Source organism: Panulirus ornatus, chromosome 11, assembly GCF_036320965.1.
Source record: "Panulirus ornatus isolate Po-2019 chromosome 11, ASM3632096v1, whole genome shotgun sequence".
NCBI lineage: Eukaryota > Metazoa > Arthropoda > Malacostraca > Decapoda > Palinuridae > Panulirus > Panulirus ornatus.
The window spans coordinates 7,977,287-7,986,593 of record NC_092234.1 but is presented as its reverse complement, the minus strand read 5'-3'; positions in this window follow the sequence as shown (position 1 = coordinate 7,986,593).

Below are 9,307 nucleotides of genomic sequence, written 5' to 3'. Positions count from 1 at the left end.
TAGATCTCCCGTCGTCTACAAGGCTGACCTGTAGACCCTCGACACTTATACAAGTCCAGCAATAGGTCGTCCTCCCCATCCCCTTTACCCTTCTACAACAAGGGTTTGCCTACAAACCCCTTTTGTCATCTTTGAACCAACGACCTACCCTTGTGATCTACAAGATCCGGCACGAGACTCTACGTACATATCATCTACAACACTTGATACCTCCACCACCGACGAAGAACGCAGCAGTACACCCGACAGACCACCTTCCCTTCCCTTCCCCCCAGACCGTATCAATATTCAGCTTGTTCGTATGTAACTCATTTGAATCCCAGAGTGCAGCTGGAACGAGACAAGACAACTACGCCAAGCACACCAACTACGCCAAGCAAACAGCAGACAAGACCAACTACGCCAAGCAAACAGTAAACAAGACCAACTACGCCAAGCAAACAGTAGACAAGACCAACTACGCCAAGCAGACCAACTACGCCAAGCAAACAGTAGACAAGACAACTACGCCAAGCAAACAGTAGACAAGACAACTACGCCAAGCAAACAGTACACAAGACAACTACGCCAAGCAAACAGCAGACAAGACAACTACGCCAAGCAAACAGTACACAAGACCAACTACGCCAAGCAAACACCAGACAAGACAACTACGCCAAGCAGACCAACTACGCCAAGCAAACAGTAGACAAGACAACTACGCCAAGCAAACAGTAGACAAGATAACTACGCAAGCAACAGAACAAGACAACTACGCCAAGCCCAGACAAACACTACGCCAAGCAAACAGTAGACAAGACCAAACTACGCCAAGCAAACAGACAACAAGACAACTACGCCAAGCAGACCAACTACGCCAAGCAAACAGTAACAAGACAACTACGCCAAGCAAACAGTAACAGACAACTACGCCAAGCAAAACAGTACACAAGTACCAACTACGCCAAGCAAACAGTAGACAAGACAACTACGCCAAGCAAGACCAACTACGCCAAGCAAACAGTACACAAGACCAACTACGCCAAGCAAACAGCAGACAAGACAACTACGCCAAGCAACCACTACGCCAAGCAAACAGACAGACAACTACGACAAACTACGCCAAGCAGCACCAACTACGCCAAGCAGACAGTACACCAAGACACACTACGCCAAGCAAACAGTAGACAAGACAACTACGCCAAGCAAACAGTACACAAGACAACTACGCCAAGCAAACAGCAGACAAGACAACTACGCCAAGCAAACAGTACACAAGACAGCTACGCCAAGCAAACAGTAGACAAGACAACTACGCCAAGCAAACAGCAGACAAGACAACTACGCCAAGCAAACAGCAGAAAGACATCTACGCCAAGCAAACAATACACAAGACAACTACGCCAAGCAAACAGCAGAAAGACATCTACGCCAAGCAAACAATACACAAGACAACTACGCCAAGCAAACAATACACAAGACAACTACGCCAAACAAACAGCAGACAAGACAACTACGCCAAGCAAACAGTAGACAAGACAACTACGCCAAGCAAACAGCAGACAGGACAACTACGCCAAGCAAACAGTAGGCAAGACAACTACGCCATGCAAACAGCACAGGATCACTGGCAGATAACCAGTTCGTGGTGGTCTGCCAAGCAAGTCCTTTAAAGAGAGTGGATAGATAGAGGGAGAGAGGAAGATAGACAAGAGATAGATACATGAATTATACATCTCTAAATGCGTAAGTTATAGACAGACAACGATGAAAAGATAGCTATACATTAGCTACATCTATCGCGAAGCCCTTGGCTTTGATGTTGTGAAGATTCCCAAGTCTATACTGAAGCACTCACAAGGGGGGCCTCGACCTCCCTCACTCCCTCTATGCATCCGCCTACAGGGACGTCCTCACACCAGCTGGGATCGACAATGAACAGGATGCTGCTACCACCACCACCCAGCGCTGCCCCAGCCCAACGTTCACTGGCGACTTCGAACGCCCGCACGAAGTCGCATCCTCACACCTCGAGGGCCTGTGAAGATGACAACCTCCTCCTCCTCCTCATCCTCCTCACCTCCCACTCACCCACCCTCCCTCTGTCATCTATGAAGCAATTAGCGCCCGCTTTGTCATACGAATCACCCGCGGAGGAATTACTTCCGAGTAATCAAAACTCAACGAGTCTCCACACCCACTGAAAGGAGAAAAAAACACCACCGCAGTGTTCACCACTGGAATTATGGTGGTTTAATCCAGTGGTCGCTTCCCACCTTCACCCAGTGGCCTCCCTCCCTCCTACATGTTCAAGAATGACTCACTAACCTCCTCTTGCTTACCTCTTCATCCCCTTCCACACTGGCGAGATGTTGACACCTTGTTCTCTGCTACCATATATATATATATATATATATATATATATATATATATATATATATATATATATATATATATATATCATACCTAATTGCCCTTCCCCATTTAAGTGAAGTACCTGTAAGGACGAACGATAAGTGATTTCATTTACAAACATCTGGTCTCGAGCCGCCATGTGCAACGCAATGAAACCAGAGCTTACCATCCTAAGTCAGTCCCCAGACGACTACATGTGCTCTGGTTCAGACCAGTGAGAACGCGACGCTCCCCATATACCACATCGATCCAATTCATTCTATCGTATGCAGCCCTTTCGCCCTCCTGAATGCCTTTAAAACTGTGTCATCTGCAAACAGAAACTGGTTCACCTCCCCTCCTCCCTACTCCTCACCTACCTGGTATATGTTCAACCCGCCCCTCATTCCAAGACCCAAGCACGAACCTTTTCATCAACCCGTCCATGAACAGATCAAACACAGCCATGATGACCTACCTCTCGCAGTCTACTTCCACTCTGACCCACAATCAAATCTTGAGACTCATTTTCCTACATTCTTAATCAGTCCCACAGCTCAAACTTCATCATAACTACAAACCACCCTTCGTACACTCTGGCCCTCATACTTCAAACCCCAGTCCTTACGTTCAGCCCCTTCGAACATGTCCCAGACCAATCTGTTCCATTTTTCTTGAGTTCCTGTTCCACTCAGAGCCACAATCTCCTGGTTTTTCTCGTCAAACATACCATAATGTCTCTCCCTTTTTTTCATCCAGTTTAAAACTTGTAAAACATCGAAGTTCTTGCTTCAGTTATCCTTTCTTCTTTGCATCTTGTATCCCATTTCCCTTCCCCCTCTCTCTGCATCATCTACCCCTCCGTCATCTCTCCATCATCTACCCCTCCGTCATCTACCCCTCCTTCATCTACCCCTCCATCATCTACTCTCCTTCATCTACCCCTCCGTCAACTACTCTCCTCCATCTACCCCTCTGTCATCTACCCTTCCTTCATCTACCCCTCCGTCATCTACAGCCCCATTGCTTCGTCATGTAGAGTGTTTGGACAAGCGATTACTGTAGTAGCTATCATGTGGCAACTGTAAATGTAAGTATACAGTGTGGTCATAATTTAAGTAAACAGCGTTACAGGTTTAGTCATAATTCTAAGTGTAAAGTGGCCTCTGTGGGCACTGCATAAGTGGCGAATTCGGCCAGAGATTCGTGAACTATTATAAGTGTTGCCTCAAGGTTACTGTGTTAAGTAGTCATTATCAATGTTTAAGTGCCATCTCAAAACGCCCCTGTGTGTGCGTGTGTGTGTGTGTGTGTGTGTGTGTGTGTGTGTGTGTGTGTGTGTGTGGCCTTTAGAACACGACGCGACGCCTTGTCGTTAGGAAGGTTCAGGTTCGAGAGGCTATGGGTCAACCTTCCCTTCGAGGGTCGTACCGTCGTCTCAAAGGCTTAGAAATGTTGAGCGCATGACGTCCTGCCTTTGTGCTCCAAGGGTCGTACCTCTGTGCTCCAGGGTTGTACTTCTGTGCTCCAGGGTAGTACTTCTGTGCTCCAGGGTCGTACCTCTGTGGCCCAGGGTCGTACTTCTGTGGCCCAGGGTCGTACCTCTGTGCTCCAGGGTCGTACCTCTGTGCACCAGGGGGCGTACTTCTGTGCTCAAGGGTCGTACCTCTGTGGCCCAGGATCGTACCTCTGTGCTCCAGGGTCGCAACCTGAGCTCAGAAGAAGAGGAGGAGGAGGAGGAGGAGGAGGAGGAGGAGGAGGAGGAGGAGGAGGAGGAGGAGGAGGAGGAGGAGGAGGAGGAGGAGGAAGGAGAAGGAGGAGGAAGAGGAGGAGGAGGAGGAGGAGGAAGGGTAAAGCACTGAGACGAAGCAATGCTGGAAAAAAAAGTACTGAAGACAAAGGGGGTCGTCCATCCTGGGGAACGTAACAGAGGCTGGGCAAGCACCACTAAGGAGGAGGGGGAGGAAGGGGAGGAGGAGGAAGGGGAGGAGGAGGAGGAGGAGGAGGAGGAGAGTGATGATAGAAATCAGAATAAAAGAAGAACGTAAAAGAGGACAATACAAGGCGGACTCAAGAGTCAGTGAGTGAGTGAGAGAGAGAGAGAGAGAGAGAGAGAGAGAGAGAGAGAGAGAGAGAGAGAGAGAGAGAGAGAGAGATGTGGGGAGTGGGGGTGGATGGGATGATGGGGAGAGAGGAGGAGGAGGAGGAGGAGGATGGGGAGGGTGTGTGTGTGTGTGTGTGTGTGTGTGTGTGTGTGTGTGTGGTGAGGAGCCTTGTCTTCCTTCAGCGTCTTCGACATGGTTCTGCCATGACGGTGAACCTGCGCATGGCGTCCATGGCACGAGAGAGAGAGAGAGAGAGAGAGAGAGAGAGAGAGAGAGAGAGAGAGAGAGAGAGAGAGAGAGAGAGAGCTCAGAAGAAGAAGAAATACCACTTTTTCCTCTTTTCAATAACTGCTGTTTGACCTCCACAGCCACTCGCCGTGACCTCTGCCCCCGGAGGTCAAGCCCCAAAGTCACAGGCCACTACACCTTAAGGCTAACCTGACCGAGAGAGAGAGAGAGAGAGAGAGAGAGAGAGAGAGAGAGAGAGAGAGAGAGAGAGAGAGAGAGAGAGAGAGAGGAAAAAAATCCCTTTAGGGTCATTCTATCGTAAATTTGTGATATAATTTCACCCTTGTGGTTAGCCCCGCCCCTTCTTGACACCTCGCCTCTCATAGACATGACTTTTACATGATATTGTGAGGAGTGAGGCACACAAGAGCATCCCCACACTAAGGTCTAAAAAGTAATTAAAAACGCGTATGAATTTCAGCCTAAAGGGTAGACCGAGGGATACGCCCTTCCGCCGGCGTTCGTCCGTCTCTACACCCCCCCCCAAACCTCCCCCCCCCACTACTGGCATGTGCTCGTCCGGCGCATGCGCCCCGCCAGCCAGAAGAACAACCCTCCCCCTCCCTCCCTCACTCCTCCCCATTCCCCACTCCCTCTCCACTCCCTCCACCTCCACCACACCCACCCACAGAGAGCACCCCACACCCCACCACCCCTTACGTGCCCAGTTAAGGTCGGAACTCCCGAAGCTCAAGGGTGGAACTCTGGCCTCTAACCGGGTGTCGAACCAGAGCGTTTAGCTAGGCCCCAGGAGGGTTCAAACCACAACCTGTTTGGAGGCGTCTTTGGGACCCCCAGAGTTCTCCTAGTCCCGAGGGATGGTCTGTTAGTGTCACACTCCCTGAGCGTCCCAACGCTCGATGCATCTGTGTCCCCTGTCCCATCCCGGACGCCCTCAAAAAAAACAAGGCCCTCCAAACAGACCCGTTGGACGTCTTCAGAAACACCTCCCTCCTCCTCCTCCTCCAAAAAATCGACAACAGGTGGACACGTCCCAAACCTCCTCCAACTCACACTACGTAGATAACCAGTGATCAATATGCGTCTCACTTAGGCATCTTTCCATGTAAGAGCGTGAGGGATCAACTTGGATGAATGTAGTCAAATTCTGCTCATTTCTTACTCGATCGTCGTTTCCAGCGCTGGCGAGGTAGCGCCAGCCCAAGAACAGGCGAAGAATGGACTCGCATTTGCTCACATCCGCTTAATGTGCAATGCACCGAAACCACAGCTCTCTATCCACATAGCCAGGCTCCACAGACTGTTGCATGGTTTACAATCCCGGACCCAACCCACCCCACATGCCCTGGTTCGCTCCAGTAACAGCACGTCGACCCCATCGTTCCAATTTACTCTATCCCTGGCATGCCTTTCACCCTCCTGCATGCAGAGACCTCGATCGTTGAATATCTTTATCATTCCATCTTTCCGTCTCCAATATAGTCTCTCCGTTCTCCTCTTTCCCTCCACTTTTGACGCATATCCTTGAGCACAACGGTACGACCCTTGAACACAACGGTACGACCCTTAAGCACGACTGTACGACCCTTGAGCACGACGGTACGACCCTTGAACACAACGGTACGACACGAGTACGACGATATAACCCTTGAGCACAACCGGTACGACCCTTGAGCACAACGGTACGACCCTTGAGCACAAACGGTACAACCCTTGAACACAACGGTACGACCCTTGAGTACGACGGTACGATCCTTGAGCACGACTGTAAAACCCTTGAACACAACGGCACGACTCTTGAGCACGACTGTACGACCCTTGAACACGACGGTACGATCCTTTGAGTGTAACGTATACGACTCCCGGTTATATAACTTGGCCTTTGACCTGACCCTGAAGGGTCGCCCTTTTTCCTTTACTCGCCTCTTTTCCCCATCCAGATAATCGTCGTAACTTTACGACCGGAAACCATCGTCTTCTGTCGAGTCTATTGTTCTGCCACTTACGACATCACCCAACCAGTCGTAGTATCGTTAGTATTATTATTTTTTTCTCTTTCATTTGACTTCTTTCTGAAGTCGTATGTCAATTTACTGTATCCACTGTATCTTCTGTACTCGCTGCCATCTCCGTACCCTACTCCCTACCTAACAATGCACCCTTGACCATCGCTATCGCCAAAATACTTTCTCTTTTGCACCCTTGACCATCGCTATCGCCAAAATACTTTCTCTTTACGTTAACCTAAACAAATAAAACTTTATGGTTTTTTTTTAAACCTAATACAAACTTATCTTCCTTAAAATATACTCTCCTTTTTTATTTAAAGACATTCTGTCGGAGCCTTGACGAAAGAACTGGAGTACAATTGCACTCTGTCCTTGTCGCCTACATCATATGATAATTTGCAGATCAGAATTGTACGGTACATTCAATTGTAGTCTTGTTACTGAGTTACAGAGGGGGAGAACCCCAGTGAAGTCTCCCGAGTTCTCGCAGAAATGGTAGTGTCTTGCGGGAATATATTTCTAGAAAAGCTTCATATGATCGGCGGCTTCACTTGGCTCAAAGTTCTGAGGTCCTTGCGAATGAGAAATCTCTTATGATCCTTTTATATTTGGACTTTGATTATATTTCTTTTTTTTTTTCGATCCTTCTCTATTTGGACTGAAGCATCTTTTTTTTCTCTCTTTCTTTCTTTCTTTCACCAAACACTTCTTTTGTTTGTTTTACGTACCCTTAATGCGTGTTACGTTATATTTGGCGACACGTACTTCTCTCGTTCTGTCACGATCCGAACCAGACTGACAATTTTGTCTACGTTATTCAGTCCACTTCTTTAATCATTGGGGGGGATGAACAGCTGGGTGGAATGTGGACCACCGACTTCAGCAACCAGGATTCGAACCTAAGCGGGCTTAATCCTGGCGACCCTTGCATACGTCACAGTCAGTAACGCTAACCACTACACCACGTTTTCTTTCTTTAAGGGTCAAGAAATGTGTAGATTTTCGTTGAGTCAGACCTTATTTTAGATCATCTGTGGACATTAGAAAGAGAGGTGGCCCAAGTACGTGGCACCGGGGTACACCACCCACTATATCTACTTGTAAGATTTTGAGTATTTCTATAGATCTACTACTGCTTGATTTCTGTCAGTAAGTCAGTTATTCAGTTATGTATTTATTGGACAATTAGCTCTTGGAAATCCAACCTCGAATGTGGATGGTACCAGTGGCCTTCACTGACTTATTCAGTTACGTATTTACTGGAATATGAGCTGCTGGAAATCCAACCTCGAATGTGGATGGTACGAGTGGCCCACTGGAGGTCTAGGTTAATGACAACCCTAGCCATGATCATATTTGTAAGCCCCAGTTCTTAACTATTTCCTTGAATAATTCCAGTAAGAGATGGTAAGACCTGGTCTGCTGCAACGGGAGGGCCCCCAATCTTAACCCACCATTACCTCTTTTAAAACCCTGGAGAAACAGGCCATCTGGTCCTGCTGACGTAATGGGATTTAACTTTTGAGGATAATACATGATCTCATCCATCTTAATTTCTCCTGGTATTAGCTTATCTTCCTTCCTCCGTGACGGAGGCAGAATGTGACGCACTTTTGTTCTAGTTTGAGTCGTGGGTTTAACCTCTTACCACTTAAGAGTTTACTTGCTTTGGGCTCCTGTGGTGTGAGTGTGTCTCTCAGGTCACCTGACACTTGAGACTGCCTATTCGCCAAGCTTGTTGATGGCTTCGACGAAGGAGGCAATTGAGGGGTGAGGGTAAAAGGTTGGATTATGTGAGTATACGGCACGAAACACTGCAACTGTGTGAGGCAAAGGTAGTCTTAGGAGGTGTTCTAAAAGATGGCATGAGTCTCAAGGCTTTCGTGCAGGAGGAGGAGGAGGTGTGGCAGGGATCCTGTATAAGAGGTGGGCGTTACTTTAGGTCTCGTGGTGCTGCTACAGGAGAGGTGGCGTGCCAAGGTCTCAACGGTGGACAGCAGAAGGGAAAAGTAAACCGAGATCCCGTAGCTTTGTTGCCGATGCGATGGATGGGAAGTAGATGAGAGGATCTGTTGCTCAGAATGGCTGCGACAAATTGCCTTGATTGTAATGTAAAGGCGTGGCCGAGATCCTGAAGGACCATCGGTGGTCGTTGTTAGGGAAAGAAGGACTCATGAGTCTCCTGGGGGCTGATACTGATGATGGAAAAGCACCACAGGCTCCTGTATAAGGAATATGAGCCTGGAGCCCCATGACCAAAACATGGCCAGGCGCTACGTGTTCTTAGGGAAAGCCGACTAGCACACTGACTGACTGCATTGGTTCATGGGTAGATATGAGAGAAGTTGGATCAAGCCATGCTCATAGTGTTAACTGTGTGGGCGCGGCCGTTCAGCCACGCTCATAGTGTTAATTGTGTGGGCGCAGCTGCTAAGCTATTATGGCGTGTCCCTGGAGAATTACAGTGGACTGTTGACTGGCTGGATGGAGTTATATGGGTAGACACCTCGATGTAAACGAGCAGTGCTGTCTCCCTGTTCGAGACCTCAACTTATGACCACAGGGAGACCT